At 36.0% G+C, this 27,200-nt stretch overlaps 1 protein-coding gene across 1 annotated transcript in view; it reads right to left on the bottom strand.

Annotated features, from left to right (window-relative positions):
* Positions 1–27,200, bottom strand: part of LOC111045931 — a 110,814-nt gene that overhangs the window by 53,652 nt on the left and 29,962 nt on the right. The window lies entirely within an intron of this gene.

Here is a 27,200-nt window from a genome sequence, read left to right as displayed (position 1 = left end):
TGACTGTTATTTCTCGAATTGTATTCATAAAGTCACCAGCTGAAATTAGAAGAGGGATAGTAATAGTTGTAATTCTGATAGGCCCATACCAATGCATGTTAGTCTCAATTATTCCATCTTGTTTCTTTAACAGGACTATTTGGGTTTTTTAATCATTGATGATGTCAATTATTACTTCAATCTCATTTGGTTCAATTGTCAAGTATTCATAGCTCAATATTCAAAAGTATTCATTGCTCTCTTCCATTGAATTGACAGATAATGGATTAATATTTCTTGATAGGCAATCTGCAACAGAATTGTCGGTACCTTTTATGTGTCTGATTTTAAAATTGTAGACAGCTAATTTTTGTTTCCATTTTGTGATTTGTGCAGAGGTTTCGTTCAATTTGCTTAATTTGCATAATAATGGCGGCATATGATGGGTTGTGAGCTGAATAGAGGTATGGCCGGCCTCAAGTTGTCTCTACACCATACAACTGCTAACAGCTCTCTTTCAATGGTGCTACTTGCAAATGCAACACGTGCATCATCCTCAGCCAAAACTCCCCCCCCCCCCTATTGATTCCCCACTAGCATCGATCGGTTGTTAACGTCAAAGGTTGCTCAAGGTTTGCAAACTGGAGTACCGGTGTAGAGCAAATTGCTCTCTTACCTTTATCTACTGCTTGTATAACATCAGACGACATATTGAACCGCACTCCCTTCCTTAATAAATTTGTCAGTGGCTCTGTCATCTGTGAAAAATTATTAATGAATTTTCGGTAGTAGCCTACCATTCCTAAAAATATTTTTATCTCCTTAATATTCTTGCGAATGGAAATTTCTAGTATGGCACTTATTTTATTATTATCTGGGAGAATTCCATTAGCTGAAATTACATCACTTCTGGTTAGTTTTTTATCTTGAGACCTTAAGTCCAAATTCCCTCATTCTTTCAAACAGTTGCGTAAGATGTTGTTTATGATCATGAAGGTTGTTACTGAATACCACAATATCATCCAGGTAAATTTGGATTGCTTGCTCATCTATGTTTTCCAAGAATTCATCCATTTGGATTAAGAATAAGAATAAGAATAAGAATGCTTTTTATTCCTTCAATGCATACATACAATGCTATCGGAAACGTCAGTCAACAATATAATACATAGTTTTAAGTTTTGAATTATACAGTGAAAGTTACACTTAGTACGATTTGATTTGACAATACAGAAAAAGTAACAATGTATCGAATAAATACAAAATTGTCTTGCATTAGATGAAAAACTGAGGAAGAACAATTAAGTACATTTACATGATTAGTAGCCTATTGAATTATTTCACTACCTATTTGACTTGAAAATAGTCCTTCACTGGTAGTTGGAAGAAATCTGAAATTGAGTATAAAGGATTATTCAATAGTAGGCGCTCTAGGTTTTTCTTATAAATTGGCATTGGTAGGTTCCTGGCTATCTCGGGTAATGTGTTGAATAATTTCAATGAAACTTGATTTGGACTTGTTGATATTCTTTTGAGTCTTGTATATGGTATATCTATTTTTGTCTTATTTCTAGTATTATGACAGTGAATGTCAACTCTGCGGCTATAAGAACCTAAATTATTCTTTATCTGGAGGAGAAGTTTGAAAGCTACCAAACTGTGCACTGTCATAATTTTCTCCTTTATAAACAATGGCTTACAATGCTCCAGATAAGTAGCGTTACATATAATTCTTATAGCTTTTTTCTGGAGCAAGAATACTTTTTGAACCTCTGGCGCGCAGCCCCATAAGACTAAACCATACGTGTAAACGCTTTGAAAAAAGGCAAAGTAGCACATTCTCAGGTAATTTGAAGGAACACAGTCCTTAAGACTGCGAAGGAGATATAAAACCCTACTTAATTTTGAGCAAACACTTTCAATATGGGGTATCCATGTAAGTTTCTGATCTAATGTTATGCCCAGAAGCTTTGCACTATCTACTCCCTCACTAATCTTTCTGAGTCCAAGCACCAATGTTTGAGTCTTGGCTGTATTTAGAAACAGGCGGTTTGCTCTAAACCAGTCTGAAGCCTCACCCTTACAGCTAGACATTTTTTGATGGAGGACACCCAGATCCACATCGTTTGTGACCAAAGATGAATCATCAGCATAGCAAACTATTTTAGATGAAATATTCAATCCTATATCATTCATCATCACTAGAAACAATAACGGTCCCAGTATGGACCCTTGAGGTACTCCGTGTGGTACATTAAGTGGCTCAGAAATATTTGAGTTAATACACACTGACTGAGTACGACCCTCCAAATAGGATTCTAAAAGTTTAAGAGTATTGTCATGGACACCAAGAAACTGTAATTTATTCAACAAGATGCAGTGATCCACGACATCAAATCCCTTACTTAGATCGAATAGAATTAATCCTGTGTATTTTTTACTATCAAAGCCCTCCTCAACTTCGGTTATAACTGATTGCACAGCGTCTATTGTTGACTTCCCTTTTCTAAAACCATACTGGGAATCTGTAAACAAGCAATTTAATTCAAGGAAGTCATAGAGTTGGGTTGCGATAATATATTCTAGGATTTTTCCAAAGATAGGTGGGATGGAGATTGGTCTGAAGTTATCTGGAAAATTTATGTCACCCTTCTTATGAATCGGGATGGTTCTTGAATGTTTCAGCAAGGATGGAAAAACTGATGATTTTATACATGCATTTAAAACTGTGGTGAGCGGCTGTAAAATGAATTCAATTACTTCTTTAATAAGGGAGCAAGAGTGAGAATATATGTCTTTGGTGGTGGAAGACTTCATTCTAGAAACTATTTCGAGGACTTGAATACAGGTTACTTCTTTTATTACAAAAGTTGCCTGCGTTTTTGGGGAAGAGTTCAGCAGGTCAACAGCAGAAATTTTTGACGGCTCAATATCTTTATAAATTTTCTCAATGGAGCTGATAAAGTGTTTGTTGAATTCCTTTGCTGAGATAGAAGTAGCGGTAGATTTAACGGACTTGGAATTATTTCGAATAATTTTCCAAGCTGCTGAGCATTTATTGTTAGCTGCTTCAATCAAATTCGCATTGTGGTTTAACTGAGCCACTTTCAATTCACTTCTGTATAGCTTTTTAATACTATTGTAAGTCAACCTAGCTGATTCTGTACCTTCTTTTTTCAGTTTATAGTAGGCAATCAAAACGTAATTCTTAAGTATGTTCAGAGCCGGTGAATTGAGAAACTTTTTAGCCTTAGATTTATTGGAAATATCCGGTCTACGTTTGACAACTGGAAATGAGTCCAAGAACAAACCGTCAAACATATTGAAAAATGCATTAAAATTGTATTCAGCCCTATCATGAATGGTTACTCTAGTCCAATCGACCAAACTAAGTCTATAGCAAAACCAGTGCAATGCCCTTGAGGTTATTGGCCTGAAACTCTGTGGCTGCAAACTCTGTTTTTTACCAGAATTTCCCGAATTTAAATTTGATCTCACAAAGAAACATAGTGCATCATGATCGCCTAGTGCTAGCGGGTCTACCTTAACACTAAAATCTTCAGGATTTAAATCAGTAGCTATATTATCTAGTGCAGAATTATGTCTTGTTGCCTCAAAATTGATTGCTTGCTCATCTATGTTTTCCAAGAATTCATCCATAAGTTTTTGAAAAGTAGATGCAAATAATACCAAATGGATTTTTTAAACCAAATGGCATTCTTGTGAACTCGTAATGTCCTCTTTCAAAACTGAATGCTGTTTTCTCAATATCATTTGGGTTCATTTTGATCTGATGGTAACCAGATTTTAGGTCCAAAGTGCTGAAAACCTGCACTCCCCTCATCCTGTCAACCATATCTTCCAAACGTGGAAGGGGATACTTTCTGACTCAGTCTGATCATTCAGTTGTCTAAAATCTACAACAAATCTGTACTTTGGTGGTTCTCCCGGGGCAGTCTTTTTAGGAACAACCTATAATGGACTACAAAATGGAGATATTGACTTTCTAATAATACCCTGTTTGAGCATGTTTCCAATATGTTCTTTGATAATTTTTTTCATTGAATGCGGATATCTTCTAGACCTTAGAAATATAGGTTTTGATGATTTCAGTTGAATTGAATGATGAACTCTCCCAGTAGTAGTTAAGATCCTCTTTATGAAAAGTGTTGTTGTACTTGTCTAGTATGTAGGATGCTAGCTGTGCTCTTTCCTTGGTCAACTACATCTCATCTGTATTATCCTGTCTAGTAATGGAACCCATATAAATACGATTGTTTGTTGAAATTGAACTTCTTGCTTTATAAATCTTATTCCTTAATTTGATAATCCATTGGTCCTTGTAAATTCTAGGAGCTCCCTTAACTTCTTTCATCACATCACATCCAATTATGATGGATGCCCTTCTTCACTGCACTCCCAGCATTTAGGTCTGTCCATGAATTTTTCTTTCTTACTTGAAAAAGGCTTTTCTGTAGGCCTGTGTCTCATTTGCATGCCATCAGACCGTTGATTACGAAAAGTAGTTCTGGGAATTCTTTCCTTATTGGATGACTGTATTGGAAAACTTGATCTCCGCCTGTTGATTATTTGCCAACAAGAAGTTGGCTGTACTTCCTCTCTGTCTGTCATTTCGTCTCTGATCAAAGCAACTGCTTCTTCAAAACTTTTCGGCTTTGTAATCTTTATTGCAGTTTGCAATTGTGTTGAAAGATTGTTTGTTAAGGCTTCCATTGCTAATTCATCAAAGACTCTGTTCCTCAAAATTCCTTCATCATTGTTCGGACAAGAGTCTAAAACCTTTGATTTGAGTCTTTTTAATGATTGTGCCATATGTTCGGTGAAATCAAAAATTGATTCTCCTGAATCCGGACTTAATTGTAGCAGTTTCAACATACTCACTGCTACTGGAGTCCGAGCACCAGCATACTGCTCTTTCAACGCCTTTTCTACATCTTCCCAAGTGGACATGAATGAAACTCCTATTTCTATCAACACTGAGGTATTGATTCTCGAAAGAAAGTAAGAGTGTAAATTATTCGTTGTCAAATCATCAAAATTATTTTGTATTATTTGTGAATGTACAGAATCCATCCGTTCCAGGAACAAAGAAAGTTCTTTTACCTCACCTGTTAATTGATGAATTGAATTGACCATGTCCATCAAACATTGCACATTCATAAAGGCTAATTGAAGAGGTTCATCATCAGCCATGGTAAAAGGAAGTAACAAAGCCAGAAACCGAACAAATTTAAAAAAAAAAGAAACAAAGTTGAACAAAAAGAAACAAATTTAAACAAAAACAGACAAATTTAACAAAGAGGGTTTTGGCACCAGTTAAGTACTGTGGTTCGTTTTGGTTCTAAAACTGAACTGTTTATTTTTGTAAAATCAACGAATTATAATGATAGGGATAGTGAAGCTGATGTAACAGCTGGGTTTACTATCTTATATAATAAGTTTTCAATAAAAAAAGTAAAAATTAATTCCAATTCAATTCTATGATTCAATTTTCTAATTTTATTCTACTTCATTTCTGATTTCTAATTTTAAATCTCCTCTTTTCTATCAATTCATAATCTACACCTTTCCTTATCCATAACTCACTCAAAAATCTCCAGCTTGTAACCCATTATGGCCCACCAGCTACTCTCATAATACTCCTTCAATCAGTATGCGTCCATTCATCTGTACTGCACTGTCTGTGCTCTATGGTCTATACAACAACGTCTCTGTGGTCACGACCATTGGAATTCAAATCTGCACTACCTGCTGTTTGATTGACAAAGGGAACCCAGCTCTCGAAAATTTTTGTTTATAATGTAACTTACATAATGAACGAAAATTTTCTTATAATGTAACTATATAATTACATTATATATGAATTATATAATGTAACTTACATTATAAACGAAAATTTTTGAGAGCTGAGCTCCCTTTGTCAATCAAACAGGAAGTGGTGCAGATTCGAATTCCAACGGTCGTGACCAAAGAGACGCGTTAGAGATGTTGTATAGACCATAGAGCATAGACAGTGCAGTACAGACGAACGGATGCATACTGATTGAAGGAATATTATAGGAGTAGTTGGTGGGCCATTATGGGTTACAAGTGGGAGATTTCAAATTTGAGTGGGTTATGAATAAGGAAAGGTGTAGATTATGATTGATAGAAAAGAGGAGATTTGAAATTAGAAATCAAAAATAAAGTAGAATAAAATTAGAAAATGGAATTATAGAATTGAATTGGAATGAGATTTATTTTTATTTTCATTTTTATTGAAAATTTATTATATATTTGATAACTGTGAAATTTTTCATGATATGATGAAATTTATTTCAATTGAACAGTTGGTGATAGTTATGGTACTATTGCTGTCTGTTGAGACCAGGACTGGAAGCAGCTCCAAGCACCCAAATAAAAGCCAATTCTTTCGTCTTGAGATCTATGGAGGGGGCTGTGGGAGGTAGGGTCTTAAGGACTTTGACTTTGAAGCATTGGTCAAAGTTCTTGTTGTGCTCAGAGCCATGGGTAGGGATGGGTAGGGAAGTAATATTTTTAAAGGAAGCCCTGTGATTGCTGATCTGGAGGTTTTGGGCAGTGGTGGTTTCACCTATGTAGAAAGCAGGACAGAAGTTGCAGGAAAGGAGGTAGATGCAATTTTTGGAGATGCAATTACTGGATTGATGGATTTGATGGGTGTAGTTGGTGATAGGACTGTTAAAGGAAATGGAAGGACCAGTGATAGGGCAGGTTTTACCGGGGCGTTTGCAGGGTAGGGTACCATGTGGAGTTGGGATTTCATCAGAGGTGAGTGATTGGTTTTTACTAAAAAATTCTTTTGAGGTTGGGAGGCTGCTTGTAAATGTGGGTTGGTGGTTGCTGGAAAAGGTGTTTGGTAGAGGGATTGGAGGAGATGACATGGAACAGATCTCTAATGACAGGTTTGAGGTTTTCGATTCCAGGGAAGTAGGTGGTACAGAACTTTGAAGTTTGTAGGATTTTGGAATTTTTTGTGGTTGGATTAGTGTATGTTTAGGAGGAGATTTGTTTCTGTAACAACCTTCCAGGATAGTTACATTTCAGAAGGGATTGGTGAAGTTTTTTGAGGTATTGTTCAAGGTGGTGGAGATCACTGCAAATTTTTTGACCTTGGATTGATTGATTGATTACTTTATTTATGTAGATTACAATATATACTGGCTTATACACTTGACAATAGCTTACAATACAGCAACATTATAGATGAATTTACATAATATAGACTAAGAAAATAATTATTGAACTGTACATGATATGAAAAAGCAATTTGTAATATAATAACTATAGATAATTATATTGTTATGCATCTACATAAATTGGCGGAGCTTTGGACATATCAATGTCCATTCTTCGGAAACAATATTCGAAGTATCCTTCCCACTAACTCTCTACCAATCAGAGAGATTGATTGATTGATTGAGTACTTTATTTATGTAGATTACAATATATACTGGCTTATACACTTATATACAATAGCTTAAAATACAGCAAAATTATAGATGAATTTACATAATATAGACTAAGAAAATAACTATTGAACTGTATATGATATGAAAAAGCAATTTGTAATATAATAACTATAGATAATAATCATATTGTTATGCATCTACATAAATTGGCGGAGCTTTGGACATATCAATGTCCATCCTTTGGGAAGAATATTAAAAATATCCTCCCCACTAACTCTCTACCAAAAGATTGAGAGGGAACGTGGGAGGGATCATTTGATGTGGTAGGGATGGCAACTCTCAAAGTGTAGGAACTGTTGAGTGTGGGTGGATTTGGTGAAAGTATTGGTGGATAAGGCATTGGAGTTGGAAAGGATTATGTTGACATCTAGGAAGTTGATGGAGGATTCAGAGATATTCCAGGTGAAGGAGACAGAGTAGTTGGAGTTGAGTTGATTGAGGAAGTGGGAGAGGGTATCATGTCCATGATACCATATGAGGAATATGTTGTCAATGAAGCGGAGCCATATCAGGGGGGATAGGGTTTGTTTAGAAAGGAAATCCTGATCAAGGAGGCCCATGAACAGGTTTGCATAGGATGGTGCCATCCTGGTGCCCTTGGCTGTACCCTGAGTTTGAAGATAATATTTATCTTCAAACCTGAAGGCATTGCTTGTGAGCACCAGTTTGGCAAGGTTTACTAGGAAGGTGGTTGAAGGGGTGGAGGGTGTGGGACGTGAGGAGAGGAAATGCACAAGGGATTTTAAGCCTTCAGAATGGGGGATGGAAGTGTAGAGGGAGGCTACAACAATGGTAACAAGGAGGAGTTGTTGGTCAGTTGGAAGGGTTGTGTTTCTTAGGATATCTATGAAGTGGAAGGAGTCTTTGAGATGAGAGGGTAGGGAGGCAACAATGGGTTGGAGGTGGAAATCAACCAGGGCAGAGATTCGTTCTGTTGGGCTATTTATGCTTTAAAAAATGGGATGACCAGGATTACCTTCTTTATGGATTTTTGGAAGAAGATAGAAGTCTGGTGTGTTGGGAGTGTCTGGCAAAAGGATGATGATGTCTGAGTCCAAGAGGCCTTCAGATGGACCGTATTGCATCAGAAATTTGAAGACTTTCTTTTGGATTTGTGGAGTAGGGTCAGAAGGCAGGAGTTGATACTGTTCAGGATTGGTGAGTTGCCGGTTGGCTTCTTTGATGTAATCAGTGGTGTTCAGTAAGACTATGGTTGAGCTTTTGTCAGCTTTGGTGATGAAAATACTAGGGTCAGAGCAAAGGTCTTTGATGCATTTGAACTCTTGGGGTGTGAGGTTGGGGGTTGGAGTGAGGGATTCAATAAATTTTCTAGAGCTGACTTTGTTGAGGAGTAAATTGCAGAAGATTTCAACAGGGTGGTTGGCTGGGAGAGACTTAGGTTCACGATTGGATTTTGGGGCAAACTTTAAGATGATTTGGTCAGAAGTAGTCGAGGGGGGAGGGCAAGAAGGGTCAGAGGTGTTGTTGCTACTGAAGTATACTTGCCATCTGAGATATCTCGTGAAGTGAACAGTATCAGAGAGAAGGTTGATGGCATTGAGTTTGAGAGTTGGGGCAAAAGAGAGACCCTTGTTGAGGACTGATTTATCTGTAGGTAAAAGGTTTCTTGAGGATAAGTTGAGGACAGTGGGATTTTCAATGTTTTCTTGATGGATTGAAGATGATGATGTATGTTGTTGGGGCAAACGTTTGGGTGAGGAGGGGCGAATGTGGCAGGGTGGTGGTAGGTTCAAGAGTGAGACAAGGCTGAGTAGATATAAACTGAGATTTTGGACTGACTTTTTTGCTCCAAAACCCCCTCCCCCTCTCCCCCATCGTCCATCCCGCCTCCCCTTCCCCCCGCCTGGAGGGTGGGGGGTGTTCTAAAAATAGATTTCCCATTCCCCCTGCCCAGTGGTGGTGAGGGGGTTGAAAAGAGAGAGATATATCTTTCTCTCTCACTCTTTCTAAAAATGGATTTCCCCTTCCCCTTGCCCAGTGGAGGTGAGGGGGTTGAAAAGAGAGAGATATATCTTTCTCTCTCTCTCTTTCTAAAAATGGATTTCCCCTCCCCCTGCCCAGTGGAGGTGAGGGGGTTGAAAAGAGAGAGAAATATCTTTCTCTCTCACCCCTTCCCCCTCCCCAGGTGAGGGAAAAAAAATTTCCCTTTTAGGAGGAAAAATTCCCTCTCTGGGGAAAAAATAATTTCCCTTTTAGGAGGAAAAATTCCCTCAGGGAAAAAATAATTTCCCTTAGAGGGAAAAATTCTCATCTGTCAAATTAAAGTGAATCCATATTTCTACATCTAATGCTATACTGACAAATTAAAGTGAATGCTAGATGAGGGAAAAAAATCTCTTTGAGAGGGAAAAATTCCCTTGGTGACAGATTAAAGTGAATCCATATTTCTACATCTAATGCTATACTGACAGATTGAAGTGAATTGAGAAATTCTCTCTCTCAGTATAGATGAGGGGGATGAATAAAGTGAGGGAAAAATTCCCTTTGAGGGGGAAAAATTCCCTCTCTATATCTATACTGACAAATTAAAGTGAATCCTTTTTGCTATACTGTACTAGTGAATCCCTTTCTCTAATGCTATACTAGTGAATCCAGAGTGAGGTCAATGACTCTCTCTACATCTAATTGAATTGAGAAATTCTCTCTCTCTCACATCTAATGCTATACTAGTGAATCTCTACAATGATCTAAGTTCTTTTACATTTTTTATCTGCAATATCGTACAAGCATTTCCAAAGTTCATCGGAATTTTTAACAACAGATAATGCTGAATCATTTGTACAATCATAATGTAGATGACCGCTGTCTAGAATATTGAGCAATTCGAAAATCTCAGATAAAATCGAAAAATGTACATTTTCTGTTTTTGTTAACGGTAAATCAACATCTTGACATCCTGTTGAAAATTTGATATTCTTCACAATTGAATCAAATTCGTTAAATGAAATTGACATCAAGAGACGAGTTAATTTTTTGAATTTTGAAAAACCATAACACTGCATGTTAACGGCTTCCCAGATGTTTGACATGTGTCTCTCACTATAGATGATGGGGGTGAAAAGAGAGAAAGATATATCTCTCTTTCTAAATTGATGAGATGCATGTGTTATAGGGGCTCGTGCCTTGATAAAAAAGATCACGCCACACATGTTGTCAGGTCTAGCTCTAAGCAGCAACTAAACTAAAAATCGTGAATGGGATATTGGAATGAAAAATCATTTGAAGGCAGAAAACGTTTATTTACACATTTCAGCAGCAACACAACTATTCATAATTTCATCTTCAATTTTAATTAGCTTATCTATACACAAATTATGAGGACGATAATAACATAGATAGTCTCTTATGTCATTTAAATTAACCGTGCTTAGAAAAATGTCTTTCAATTGTTTCGCCAAACTATAATTTTCACGAGTTGATTTCCTAATTGCACTTTCACACTCATTGTACCAATCAATACAGTTTTTTAACCTCACTTCCAACTCATTGTCAGCAGCCAACCACTTTCTCGGATCCATGTTGTTGAGCGAATGAACAAAACTAAGTGTAGGCAGGAACTATTATAGAGTAATTAAGTGGTCTTTCTTCATTAATTGTCGACAGACAACATGTACGCGCTTTATGCAGTCTCAATGCATGCATGCAATAAACACACTGTAAATCCTTTCCGTTGTAGAAGAATCCATAACGAGCAAAGTTTCTTTTCTGTGAATTCATGTACATCGGCGTCATTTTCATACTTTGCATTCGATTGTTTTCGCACAAGAAATTATTTGTTTGATACATATTTTTAAACAACAAAGAATTATAATGTTGTGCAGAGAATAAAGCACAGCGAGAATGTGGTCTATTTTTATGAATATTACACACAGCATAACACCATGAACTAGTGAAAAAGCTGAAATCAGGTTTTGGAAAATCCTCTGGTATACATTGAACGTTGCTATGCAATCTTCTTAAAAACTTTGCTTTCTCAGTTCCTTTTGTGAAAATTTTCTCATAACCTGCAAGGTAATCACGTATTAATGAGTCACTGTATTCTAAATCTCCATCTTCCCATTTTATTTTATGATAGTGACGTTCTAACCATGTTACATTGTTATACAATTTTGCACTCAATTCTGTCTTTGCAAATGGTGATTTGAAATGGAATACAATATAATTATTAAACTGATCAATTATGGCAAGTTCTTTCACAATAATTTGATTACAATCTTGTTTAAACCAGTGAAGATCAACCGTAGCAATTTTCGTAGGCGCCTGCTTGTCCACTTCTTTATCTTTGGCGGCGGGCTCCTCGAATCCTTCGTCTTTCTCCCTCCCCTCCTCTTCTCGTTTCTCCTCCTCCTCCACCTGCAGCGGCTTCGGTGTACTTGCTTCATAATAGAAACTATCAAGATCGCACTGAATACCAATAGAGCGAGTTTGTGGCTTGTCCAAAATATCAGAACACAAAGAATAGGACATGTTGTCTGTTCAAAGGTTGTCTGTTCACCTTATATAGGCGGTGTGCAAATTACTGAACTTCTTTCACCATGCTCATCAGAGGTGTGTACTCCATCACATGATCGCTAATTAAAACCCAATACGCGGAAGTATTTGCAGGTACTGCACTATTAAATTCCATTTCAATATGAACATCTGTCGATGATTTCAAATGACTTGGTTGGTGTGAACAATCTACAACAATCAGCGGTGTTGATTCACAAAACGTTTTAAAGTCAATTTCTGTTCCGAGTTCGCTATTGATTGAATGATTATAATACGAGGGCGCGAAATCCAGGAACATGCGGTATAATACCTTCTTCTTACCTAGCAGATTTTCATATGGATAATACTCGCTGTTCAAATATACTTTAACATTGTAAATACCGCAGCTATCGAAATTAGATATTGATTTTTTAATTTTATTCTTTCGATCAGTTTGAAATGCAATTATAACGTATTTTGGACTATCAAAACTCGATGTGGTACGAACTGCCCAAGAATGGTTAAGTGAATTTTGCAAATTTGGTAATTCACAAATTTCCCAATGCCGGAAACCTAATTTCAGTGAAGTGTCAGCATTGAGCAGTCTCTAAAATTTCAGTCTTACATGATTTTCTAAAGTTATGTAGGGCATTCTCCATTGCAGTTTTGTAATTTTCACACTAACGCTTGTTCCACTTGTAGACTCAACACAATTTAGATCTGTCAGTGACCTCAATAAGACGAGTTCCTGTTTCAAATTTAAAATTATTCTTTGAAAATCTTCAAAAAACGGGAGGATTAATTTCAGCGGTACACAGAAAGTGAATTTATTATCCGTTAGCTCATATCCTGCTCTGTCAAAACCAGCCAAGTGATATGTGTTTTTATTGAGAGTATTCTTTACTAGAATAGCTTTAATTGTGGATGTTAATCCAATCAATCTTGATTTAGAAATTTGCTGACCTGCTAATTCATATTGTATTTCATCAAAAAGGTTGCCGATTACGTTACTGCTTAATTTATAGTCTGCTGCAACTGGTGCATCGGCCGGGTCTGTTCCCGGTTTTGTACAGTTAACTGTTCCCTCAATCAAAATGAATGATTTACAAGGTAAAGAATAGACATCTAAAGAATTTATGCCAATACGTGCCTCGTCAGAGTTTTTTATTTCCTGTCCCAAATAAACTGTATGAGTGTGAAATTGGAATTTAGTAATATCATTATAAAACTGAAGGTCTGTCTCCACATCCAGAATTTCACTAATTGCTGCTGCTCCCCCTCCTAACATTTCGCCAATCAACTATAAAACCCAACTTTTCTAATATTCTCGCGCTTTTAGCCGACAAAGCTCGTTTGTTTTTAGGTGTTGACGCTATCGCGTTCCTTTCTCTAATGACTTGATTGTGCATGCACATATTATTACTTGTGCGTGGGTTGAAAATAATATAACCCATTACTTTTCACGTATGTGCAACCTAATTGTAATTGTATCTCCACGGAAATCAATAAACGATCCGTTCTGGTCCGTTACCTTTACATTAATAGTTTAAATTCGATGCGTATTCAAAGGTACATAAATAATCGGTGATGGTACTTTGTTTATTAAATAGCCGCTAGGAACCTTTGGTAAAAATTCGTAGATATGTTTTTGTTTTCCTTCAGAGTAACTGCCACATGCTAAATTACACTCAACTACAATACTGTCAACGCTTGTTATGTTAACCAAATGTTTGGAATAATGCCATTTATTTGGCTGCAAAACAACATTATCAAAACCAAGTATCTTAGCAATCGAATCAGAACGTGTTAAATCAATAGGCTTATCAGAATGAATTTCAATCTTCATAGTATTTGCGTTTGCACGTATAATAAGTTTATTCTTCTTCCCATCAATATTCAATTTATTCTTTAAAGATTTTATAATATCCTCAACTTCATATGCACCCGTATCCAGCTCAATTAATCTATCACCATATTTGAAGCTGGAATTTGTTCCTTTGTTAATGTTTGCAATACTATTGTAACTAGAAAAATTAATCAATCCAATTTCCCATTCATGATTTTTATCCAATTCTATAATTTCTTGTAAATGTTCATAGAGGTTACTCGTGTTAGATCGTAATGTAATAACAACCATCTTGTGTGTGTGTGTGTGTGTGTGTGTGTGTGTGTGTGTGTGTGTGTGCGTTCAGCACAAACACTTAATTACAACTGATTTGCAAGAAACAATAATGTAAGATGACCACAAATATCGCTATTTAATGGTTGCATGTGCTCTACATTATAAAATATATTTACTCCATTTTCTTTTTTCCAATATTTGTCCAATTCGTATGGTGGTTGTAAATTTCCAATTGGATCAAAATACCAAACATTAGAGCCAACTTTCTTATATGCTACCCAATGTGTGCCATCCTCACTTTCCCTTGCTAAATTCACAATGGCATTCTCGTTTTTTAGAATTTTTTTGGGTAATGCATCTAGCATATATATTCCTCTTAGCTGAATCTGTAATAATTTCGACCAATCAATCAAATCATAATTACTCAATTCTCCTTCAATATTCATGTCTTTTACTTCTTCCTACTCTTCTTTGTCTTCTTCCTACTCTTCTTTGTTGTTGTTCTACATTTCTTAACTTGAGGGAATAAACTCACTCCATATGATGATGGGGGTGGGGGTGGAATTAAAACTCTCCCTCCACTAGTTATTTGAGGAAAAGGCTTCAAAAAATACCCTTTTCCTGCAATATGCTTTTTCAACTGAGCTATAGCTTTGCGTCTAATATCATTACTATAACTTCTCCTCTCATTCTTCTTCTTCTTCTTTCTCAAAGACCCACCAAACGCCGCTTTAGCTTTCATGACGTTTGTAACAAGATAGCTAAGTGCTTTCTCGGCAAGGGGTGTTTGAGGATTTTTGAAAATGTCCCATGCAGTGTTTGCTAGAGCTCCGTCAGCTACCGCTTGAGTTTTATTATCGCTATTTTGCATATACGCTATATCATGTACCTTACAGGCTCTATCTAATGAATTTATACCTTGATCACCTCTCTTTAACCTTTCATTAACCTTTGTTCCTGGCCCACACCACTTGTATCCCGGAATATGAATTTCCTCTTGCAGGTTATCAATTACCTTATTTAAAATAGTTGATGTCACATTACCTGCCAAACCTGACACACCTTTAAAAACTCTTGCCGCTGAACTCAAGATTCCTTTACCCCGTTTCCTCGAACTCTGCTTTCTCCTACATACCATTTTTCATTACCTTTCAACTCAATGGTTGAACATTAACTGAGGTTAATTAATCAATACACCAACATGAATTGAATTGAATTGGTTTAATTTTCAATCGAGTTGGAAATGAATTCACACGCTATTGCTATGATACATTGCTTGAATGATAAGAATATTATTTCAAATAGCAAATAATCTGAAAAGGTGAATGCAATTTGAAAAGGGGGGAAATGATGCTGGCATTGCGCGCCCACTCACATCTGCAGGAACACGTGCCAAAACAGATGTAGGAGGGAGCGAGCGAGAAGCCAGTGCCGCTTGGGTGTACGGCTGTGTGTGTGTGTGTGTGTGTGTGTGTGTGTGTGTGTGTATGTAGCGGTAAAGACTACTGAGCATGCACGCAACAAACTATAAAAGACCCAGTCACCTTATTTAAATATCATTCACAACAGAGCAGGTGAACCATTTCTTCTTCTGTGTGTTTCTACTATTCATTACGAACTTATCAACAACAACAACAGGTAAGAATTGAAAACAATTTTTTATCAAATATGTACACAATTTATTGAACACTACTTTCACACATACATATTAACATGTAAAGCATGTTAATGCTAGATGCTTACTGACATAAAAATTGTTAAATGCTAATTTAGCATTTAACAATTTTCATGTCAGTCATAAAAGCATTAACATGCTTTACAAACAGAGATAAGGTTTTGCACTTTAATTTAAAATTTTCAATGTCTTTTGTGCTCAAAATCCGGGTAAATCTTTCTGGAAGATAAACATCTGTTGTTCGTAGTCCGGGTACCCGGATTTTGAGCACAATTCGCCGCCCGTGCTGGTTGGACGCCTCTCTCACGTCACATATTGGATATGGCAACCCCTCTTCCAGCTCGCGCAGAGGCGTCCATGGCTTCTCGGTGCGGCTATTCAATAATCTTGGAAAGCTCTCCAATTGCATCTCGTCCTCTATCACCACTTCCTCCTCCTCCTCCTCCTCCCCCCTTCGTCTCACCTCCTTCATCAGCGGCACCATGGATGAGTTCTCGTCCATTCCAGCTCGTTTCTGTTGAAAAATATTTGATTAGTGTCTTATTTGTTTCAGATTATCATCATACTAGAGAACTTGATCAATAGATTATTGATCTCTACATCAGATTATTGTCATAATCTCAACTCGACATCATCGAATTGACATTCTCTGCATAAAGTGAGTAATATCAGTTATTGAAATAACATTGTTGCATGATCGAATACTTTAAACAATAATATCTCATAATTCCATTTCTTATCAGTTCAAATAATATTTCCTTGCAATCAATTTCTAATCACTTCAAGGAAATATTGGCAACATTGTTGCATGATCGAATACTTTAAACAATAATATCTCATAATTCCATTTCTAATCAGTTCAAATAATATTTCCTTGCAATCAATTTCTAATCACTTCAAGGAAATATTGGTAACAAATAATTGTTGCATGATCGATTACTTTAATCAATAATATCTCATAATTCAATTTCTAATCACTTCAAATAATATTTCCTTGCAATCAATTTCTAATCACTTCAAGGAAATATTGGTAACAAATAATTGTTGCATGATCGATTACTTTAATCAATAATATCTCATAATTCCATTTCTAATCAGTTCAAATAATATTTCCTTGCAATCAATTTCTAATCACTTCAAGGAAATATTGCTAACAAATAATTGTTGTATGATCGATTACTTTAAACAATAATATCTCATAATTCCATTTCTAATCAGTTCAAATAATATTCCCTTACCATCAATTTCTAATCAGTTCAAATAATATTTCCTTGCATTCAATTTCTAATCACTTCAAATAATATTCGTATCAAATAATCAAAAACTTGTATGTGCACAGATTTTTTAACAATCAATCACGGAAAAAATCTGTGCATACACAAGTTAATAATATTTGTTGAAACTAACCTTTGTTTGAGAGTAGATTAACTCCTCCTCCTCATCCCCGCTAACCTCAGGCTCCTCCTCAAACACCAACTTCCTCTTCGCCTGCTTCTGCTTGATGTTGTTCGAGAGGGTGGCTAGCACCGCACGCCGCGGTGCCCAGGTAGGTGCTGGAGCTAGACGTTGAAGAGGGCTGTCCCCAACGATGATCTCCCCGGCTGGTGATGGTGGTTCCACGCTGAGCGGTGAGGGGGCGGCTGCGGTAGCGGACGACTCAGCAGCGAGGGCAGCTTTCCGCTGCCAGTAGTTGAGGATGTGTTGGTGTGCTGGTGGGCTATCTGGTAAGATGAATGATGGAGAACTCATCTCGTATGATGTGTGAAGTATACTCGAATCTGTCTCTGATGTAAATGATAACTTTCCTCTCATCACTTCTGTTTATATAGCATATGTTTCTCTCTCTGTTCCAGGCTCATGCAAGCGAGAGCGAAGCATGCTACAAGGCGAAAAAAATTCAAATTTCTCCCCAACAACACGTGCTCCCACATCGTTATCGGTTTGTAAGTATTCTCTCTCCTATTACAAAAACTGACACTCGATCATTTTTCAAATAGCATCCTTGTACATGTGTGTTAGAAGACGGAAAAAAAAAATCTCATCTAGAACTCAGCATGAGAGGGTGAAAACACCTGCTAGAAGCTGAAATCCCCCATGTCAACTCACTTAAACATTTTTTGGATAGCATTCTCGAATGATTTCTAATATTATTAAATATTTCACAACATTTCAAGATAGAGGCTCACTTTTTTGAATAGCATTCTTGAATGATTTCAGTTCAGTTATTAAATATTTCACAACATTTCAAGATAGAGGCTCACTCAATCATTTTTTGAATAGCATTCTCGAATGATTTCTAATATTATTAAATATTTCACGGCATTTCAACATAGAGGAATAGCATTCTCGATTGATTTCAGTTCAGTTATCAAATATTTCATTGTTTTCACAGCATTTTCTCACTTCTCAACTTGAGTTCCGAACCTCATAACCAGTTGAGCTCTCGTCGAGACAACACAGCTGAGAGGAATCAATCTGAAAGGAGTCAAAGGCGGTATCTACACCTGAGAGGAATCAATCTGAAAGGAGCCATAGACCGCTATCTACACCTGTACCATAGCCCGCTATCTACACCTGTACACTCGAGGAGATTCACGCAGCATCAACCAGTACATGTAAGTACATTTTTACTTTGATTTTATCCTCTGAGGAGGAGAGGAAAATTGTCCTCCGAGGACAATATTTGTCCTCGGAGGACAGTTTTTGTCCTTGGAGGACAGTTTTTATCCTTGGAGCACAGTTTTTGTCCTCGGAGGATAAAAAACCTTCTCCAAATAATGCATGCATGCGATTTTACCTCATCTTTATGATACGGTATATCCGGAACATCCAAGCCCCGCTCTTCTTTCTCACACTCTTCATATAAACAAAACGGTAAATGTATTATTTTTTCAAATGGATTTTCGATAATATATTTGCAATAGACACATTGCAGATAGAATGGATTTTTATGTAAGAAATAACCATTTCTCGCAAAATACTCTGCTTTATTGCATAATGATTTACAAAAGTCACAATGTTGATGATGATGCTTTTCAAAATACTCTCCTTGAACGGATGAATCTTCTACACAATTAAAAGTTAAATATCTTTCTTCATATTCTTGTAGAATATTATTATCGAAATTCTCCTCTTCAATTGTTATATTATCTTTCCTTCTACAGTTCGGACTGTACCTTGCATGTTCTATTACTGGTATGTCACTTTCTTCCCATTTTCCCAAACAAATTGAACAAAATACACATCGCACAATGTCTGGTGCAGATGAGAATATAAATCCCTCTTTCGCCATGTTTTCCGCGGACAAATGCGGAGAAGATTTCGACCATCTTTTATCAAAAGATAATAATCTTAATCTTTCATACAACATTATGTGATCTTGAGATATCATTTTCACACACACACACACACACCCTTCTTCTACCAATGTCAATTCACAACTAAACATGCTGTTGTACTCTATCTCATCCTGATCGTTATTCTTTTGTTTTTCAGAATAATGCCGAGGGAACGCAGACCGCCATCGCATCACCCTTGATGACAAACCTGAGGATATCAACATCACCAACGTGCTTGAGAGGTCGAAACGTCGAGTTTTCGACATAATTAGGGAACATGCGGCACGCCATGATGGGAATGTAAAGTGGTTTATAGTATTAAATGTATTGCTGTATAAATTAGAGGTGATGGATGACAAGCAGGTTGGTGAGACTGTCTCATCTCTAATAAATCTACATAGTTACTCCAACATAGCGCTAAACGTGCTTGAGAACTATGAAGATTTTAATGAGCATTTTTTCTTGGCTGTGAAAAAAATCCTCTCATCTTTCGAAAATTTCGTAAGACATGGGAGTGGATGGGTGCTAAAGAAAATTGAATCACTGGATGTGAACGTGATTAAATTTAATCCTATATACACATCCAGTTTCATTCAAACACCCCAGTTTTTGAAAAACAAAAAATGTATTATAAATGTCAAAAATCTCTCTGACGAAAAATGCTTTTTATGGTCAGTGCTCGCGTATTTCCATCAGAAGCCAAGGAACTCGGACTTGACTGTAAAGTATTTGAGCAAGTTTGCTCACACACTTAATACGCAAGGTGTAAATTTCCCGGTGACGACAAGCGATATTAAGAAATTTGAAATACTCAATCCAGATATTGCAATTCACGTCATCGCGTACGACAACAAAAAGTTTTTCCCCTTCCGTACAAGCATTTTCCGCACGCGTAAACACCAAATTAATCTTTTAATGCTAAAAGGCGATGCAGGAAAAACTCATTTCTGTTTAGTAAATACTGCGAACGGGAAAAACGGGCTATCACGTCTTCTCTCCCACCTTTCAAAATGCCACAGTCAAGTACACATTTGTAATTTTTGTTTCCATAGATTTACATTTGAACAAAACTAAGAATTGTGATGCTAATGCAAATTTGTTGAAACATGTGGAACTTTGTTCCAAGTTTGAATCTCAGCGCGTTTCATATCCTAAATGCGGAGAGACAATTAAATTCAAGAAACTAGGCACGATGTTGAAGAAAAAGTACACCATTTACGCGGATTTAGAAACTTATGTTGTTAATATCAGAGATGATGATGATGAATCCGATTCTGATGAAATTACTCGTAGTTACACAAAGAAAACGGCCCGTCATATTCCCTGCAGCTATTGTTTCGTTGTTATAGATGTTAACGGGGAAATCGCCTACGGACCTGTACTCCATAGATCGAGTAGTTTAGACGAAAAAATCATGGAGAAATTTCTTCAGGAAATTACAGATCTCGGCGACATTTTGTATGAGGATATGAAACGAGAAATTCCGATGCAAGCTTTATCCAAAAGTCAAGAGCGCGAATTTCAAAATTCGGTAAACTGCTGGCTTTGTGCTGAACCGTTTTTAGACAGCGATATTAAATGTCATCACCACATGCATGAAACCGGTAATTACTTGTGTGCGGCACATGTTTCTTGTAATTTAACAGCTCGTACTCCGGAGTACATTTCGTGTTATTTTCATAATTTCTCCAGTTTTGATTCGCATTTTATTCTGAAATCGCTCAGTAAATGTAAAAAAGAAATTTCCTGCATCGCAAATATGTCAGAGAGATTTTTGACACTTTCAGTAGGCAAAATTAAATTTTTAGATTCCTACAAGTTTATGTCTGAATCCTTGGAAGTATTGGTGCGTAATTTGGTAGAAAGTACAGACATGGAAAAGAAGTTCGAGCGATTATTTTTGGTGTTTCATGATCCACCTCGCGAACACAGACAGCTCTTGTTAAAAAAAGGAGTATATCCTTACTCGTACATGAGCTGTCCCGAAAAATTCGCGGAAACATCGCTTCCTCCCATCGAATGTTTTCATAATGATTTAACTGATACACCTCTGTCTCGCAAAGAAAATGAGCATGCGCAAAGAGTGTTCTCAACATTCAAGCTGAAAAATCTGGGTGAATATCACGATTTTTATTTATGTTTGGACATAGTGCTATTAGCGGTAGTTTTTGAATCCATGAGGTCTACGCTTTTTAGCTCATACAGCCTTGATGTGACCCATTTTCTTTCTCTCGCGCACTTCACCTGGAATTGCATGCTGAAACACACTAAAGTCGAACTAGAATTGATTACTCATCCTGACATGCATCTTATGTTTGAGGCAGAGATGAGGGGTGGGGTGTCATTCATCGGTAAACGTTATTGTGAAGGGAATAACAAACATCTACCCAAAACATACGATCCTTCAAAACCGTCTAATTATCTCCTTTATATCGATGCAAACAGTTTATACTCAGAAGCTATGAGCCAAAGCTTACCTGTTGGAAATTTCAAATTCCTCTCAGAGGAAGAAATTTCCAAGCTTGATTTCACGAATTTGGACAGCAATTCAGAAACCGGATATATAATAGAATGTGATCTCAAGTACCCTCAAGAGTTACATGATAAGCACGCCAGCTTCCCACTCGCACCTCTCCACCAAACACCGCCGCGCGAATTGCTGTCAAACTACCAAACAAATGAGAACGGTCAAACTGGAACCAAAAAGCTCATGAACACACTTTTCAACCGTGAAAAGTACATTGTTCACAATGTCAATTTGAAGCTCTACCTTCAGCTCGGTTTGAAATTATTGAAAGTGCATCGCATCATTAACTTTTCCCAATCTCCCTGGCTGAAAAGCTACATCGACTTCAATATCCAGAATAGACAGAACGCGAAAAATAAATTTGAAATATCCTTCTTTAAGGCCTGTTGCAATCTGATCTTTGGAAAAACTATTCAATCTAGTCGTAAGCAAATCAATGTTAAAATTATCACGGATGAAAAAAGGTTAGATAAGTACATTTCAAATCCACTATGTAAACGCTGGCAAATAATTAGTCCGAACGTGATCGCAGTTTTCTCTTGCAAGTTGGAACTTAAAATGAACAAGACTCTCTATTCCGGCTTTTCCGTACTGGAGTTGAGTAAATTCCATATGTACGATTTTTTCTATTGCAAATTACAAAAAATTATACCGTGGGATAGTATAGAACTCTGTATGACTGATACCAACAGTTTTCTTCTAAACCTAAAAGTCGAAGATGTGTATCAGTTGATTAAAGAAAATTTGAGCCTTTTCGATACTTCTAACTATCCACCTTGCCACCCTTGCTTTTCCATGGAGAGAAATAAAGTTGTAGGAAAGTTCAAGGATGAGACTGCCTCAAAACCTGTCCATAGATTTGTAGGCTTAAGATCAAAACTTTACTCCTTTTTAGTATATAACGAGAATGAAGAACCTGTAAATAAATGTATAGCAAAGGGTGTACAGACCGGAGTGAAATGTAGAAAACTTAATTTTAATTTATATAAGAAATCATTGTTTGAACACATTGAAAAATTTAATATGATGAGGTCCTATAATCACACCATGTATCAGGTTGAATGTGCAAAAATCTGTTTGAGTCCTTATGATGATAAGAGGTACATTGGTGAGAACGGTGTTGACACTCTCCCTTTTGGACATTATAGAGTGCCCACAACACTCTAACTGATTGCTCAGTATGCCCCGTGACAATCATCCAACACCACTGATTTGACTGTTGTAAATATCATGAATATTATTAGATCTAAGCTAGCTTTAGAGCTTCATAGCGTGCCGCGTGTGAACTATGCCACTCGCAAATATGAACTGAAAAGTGAAAAAGACCTGCTTCAAGCTGACCTTATTGAGATGTCAAGTTTATCGCGTTTTAATAAGGGTTATAAATATATCTTAGCTGTTATTAATTGTTTTTCAAAATTTGCATACTTTGTACCATTAAAAGACAAGGCAAGCCAATCTGTATTTAATGCTCTCAAACCAATTATTTCTAAAAATAAGGGAGTTAAGCTGTTCCAAACAGATCAGGGAACAGAATTCTTTAATTCAAAAGTTAAAGCGTTATTAGATAGATATAGTATTAAACATTACCATGTTTTTAGTGATAAGAAAGCCTCCATAGTTGAAAGGTTCAATAGAACACTTAAAGCAAAAATTTATAGATATTTAACTGAACATGGAACCAAAAACTGGATATCGCAACTAGACAGTTTGGTTCGTGATTATAATGCAACAACGCATTCATCCATTAGAATGAAATCTAAGGATGTGAGGAAGAAAGATCGTAATCATGTTTTAATGTCAATGAATTCTGCATTCAATTGACGATATAAATTGAAAAATTCAAAACCGAAATTTAAGCTAGGAGATGTTGTACAAATCTCAAAGAAAAGGGTTCTTTTCGTTAAATCTTATAACATAAACTGGAGCGCAGAGTATTTTGTAATTCATTCTATATTTCCTTCTCAACCTGTAACGTATAGCTTGCGAGATCTAAACGGAGAAGTAATTAGTGGTAGGTTTTATGCAGAAGAAATTAAAAAAACACAATTAAACGAATCGGAGAGACAAGTGTATTTGATTGAAAAAATATTAAAACGTGATAAAAAAGGATTGTTAGTGAAATGGATTGGATTTTCAACGCCTAGTTATATTAGTAAAGATCAACTATTAGATGAAAAATAATCTATTGTAATATCTCATTGTAAATACATTCCATTCAGTGTAAATATGTCAAAGATTTGGTGTAAATATAATAGCTCTTTATCAAAAATGCTTTTCATTTCAATCTGAAGTTTCATTTTTGTAATTTGCTAAGGCTTAGATAAGGGTCAAGCAACAGATGCATTCTTGTGAAGAGGGTGCGGGAAAGAGAGGGAACAATATGTTGAAGTGAGAAACTTCTATCAGTGGGAGAGCGAGCGAGCGCCTGTCGGGCAATGACCCATGTGCTGTCTAGCCCACACCCTCCTCCCTGATAACTTATCAGTTCCTTATCAGATCACATGCTGTACACGTGTTTAACATGATTCCGATAGTTAATTTCGACAATGTTATAAGAGAGAAAGAAATGCCAACATGGTGTAAAAATGGTAAGTTGTTACCTCATAATGCAAGGATCCTTATAATAGGCTCTTCAGGCTGTGGCAAGACCAATTTGCTATTCAATTTAATTTTTTCAAAGAATGGCTTGAGATTTAAAACTATATACTTGCACACGAAGAGCAAGTATCAAGATAAGTACTTGTTTTTGAGAAAAGTCTTTTCAAAAATGAAGGATATTGAATTTCATATAAACAGCAATTTGGAATCTATTCCTCACCCGAACAAATTATCAGAATATTCTTTAGTAATATTCGATGACTTCCAACTTAATCATGTACCTCAAATAAAAGAATATTTTACTATGGGACGACATCGTAATATTGACACTGCATATTTGATTCAGAGTTATGGAGCTACACAGAAACATTTCACTAGAGACAATGCAAATATGATTATAATCTTCAAGACAGATTTATTGAGTCTGAAATTAATTCACAGAGATCATGTTGAAGGAGATATTTCTTATAAAGATTTCGTTAAACTTTGTCATAAAGTTTGGAATTGTAAACCTCATAATTTTGTAACTATTATGAGCGAGTGTGGAATTAATAGCGGCAAGTACTAAGATTCGCTCGATATGTTTCTTACCGTTCAGTAGAGATTAATTCTTTGTGCAGTCATGTTGTCTAAAACACGCAGCAGCAGAAAACTGAATAAAAAGAACGTTGGTTTAATCGAAAAGATTAAGAAATTGAGAAAAGTAATCAGAGACAAGCATAAAAGCTTAGTTAATTTTGAAAGATGATCGGAGGAATACAATAGGAAAACTCTATCACCATTGATAGAACCTATAATTGAATTGGGAAAAACCAAATCTAGTTTTCACTCTGGTGTAAAACCAAAAAAGGAAGAAGTAAAAGAGGAGAGTATGGAAATTGATGATAATGAGGAGGATGAGCAGAGTTATGAGAGTTCAACAGACAATTTTTTAAGCTCGACTAAATTTGAAAACAGTTTACTTGGTTCTAGCAGAAACGATGATGTGCTGTCACAATATCTAAAAACGTTTCATGCAGAAAAATTGAATAATTCAATCAGTTATGGAATTTCATATAATTCTAAAGATGACGTGTATTATATTGGAAATCAGCAAGTAATATTCGATAATGGTTATATAGATATTAATAATGAAAGATTTCGTTTAACACATGGTCTACTTGAGTTATTATTCAGTGCTAGACCAAACTCGAATCTTTATAATCAGAGAAAAAAAAGTATAAAAAAATATTAACACTTACAGGCATACATTTAGATCGAAGAGGCTATGTTAAACGGAATCAGGGAATTAAATTGCAAATGATTCAAAAGTTATTTCCCAGTAAAAAAATTAGTAAAAAGAAGGGATGGGGTTTATTGAAATTTGCAAAAAATAATTCTCATGATAGAATTTATCAATACTTTGATAATTTTGACGAATTAGTGGAAAGATTAAATTTACTCTATTCCTCAAAAGCTTCTGGCAACACTGGACATGATATTGAGATCGCATCTATAATTGAAGAGCTAAAAGAAGCAAAACTAATTGTTTAGTGTTACGATGACTCTACATCGATTCGGTCGAATTGATACAGCTAGTGCTAGCGGTGCTGTTGCTAATCTTACATGTGATATTGACTCGATAACACAGAAAATAATCGAATCAATAAATCAACAAGGAATCATTGAAGCTGTGAAATTTTATTTAGATTCGTAAATAACCAAACTCGTTTCGGAAAATACAAAGAATATTGGAGTGAGCATAATTGAAAGAGAACATATTCTAAGTTCATTACAAAATTTCAGTGCTAATATCGATAAAGCTATTGCAGAGAGAACTCTAACTTTAGAATCTGCTCTAGGAGAAGTGAAAACTTTAACAGACAGCTTTTCATCTCAGTTGCTCAGTATTAACAACGATAAAGTTGATAAAGCTTATTTAGATGAGAAATTAAAAGCCATATCAGATAAAATTAAGAATTTGGAGGTGTTGGACAGAAACTATCTCAATACTAAATTAAAACAGCTTAGTACAGAAATTTTTACTAAAGTAAATGAAACACATCCATCGTCAATTGATAAGCAATATTTAGAATCTGCTTTGCAGAAATTGACTAGTTCTTCATTAACAAAGGAAGAGTTTGAAAAACGATTATCTGAAATGGCGAGTGCAATAAAAGCTAATATTATGGAGGGTATTGAACAATTTATTACAAAAGATGCTATTGCTATTCTGATTAATCAAATTGCAGAAAAGTACGCAACTAAAAATGATATAGGAGATTTTATTAAGAAAAACGAGATGGGAGTCGCTGTGAAAAGCGTTCGTGATGAAATAGCTGAGGCAATTAAAAATTCGGAAGAGGGCACTGTCATGAGACTGCAATGTTCGGCTCCATTCATAGATTATCTAAATTTATTCATCCACAGAGTGGCCCTGGACATCGTATCCTCATACGCCCGGGTTTCTTTTCATATGAACTGGATTGAAGCCAAACAACATAACCTTACAGAAAATCAGATAGTGCAAATTATTACTGAAAAAATGGACCTAGCACAGTACAAAGGGGTCGTATTGGCGCCGAAAACATAAAATCTTGTAAACACTTGCGTGAGAGAGAGAGTGAACTATAATGAACACATGCTGCTTCAAATTTCAGTCTAGACATTTTTGACTATGATATAACGGTTTTTGCATAAATCTTGTAAAAGGATGACATATTATGAGAGAGAGTGAAGTATAATGAATTTAAACATGTGCTGCTTCAAATTTCAGTCTAGACATTTTTGACTATGATTGATTGCATAAATCTTGTAAAAGGATGACATATTATGAGAGAGAGTGAAGTATAATGAATTTAAACATGTGCTGCTTCAAATTTCAGTCTAGACATTTTTGACTATGATTGTTTGCATAAATATTGTAGAAGGATGACATATTATGAGAGAGAGTAAACTATAATGAACTTTAACGGGT

This window comes from Nilaparvata lugens, chromosome X (assembly GCF_014356525.2).
Source record: "Nilaparvata lugens isolate BPH chromosome X, ASM1435652v1, whole genome shotgun sequence".
Lineage (NCBI taxonomy): Eukaryota > Metazoa > Arthropoda > Insecta > Hemiptera > Delphacidae > Nilaparvata > Nilaparvata lugens.
Note: the sequence above shows the minus strand (reverse complement) of the source record. Positions and strands in the feature narration are given on the sequence as shown.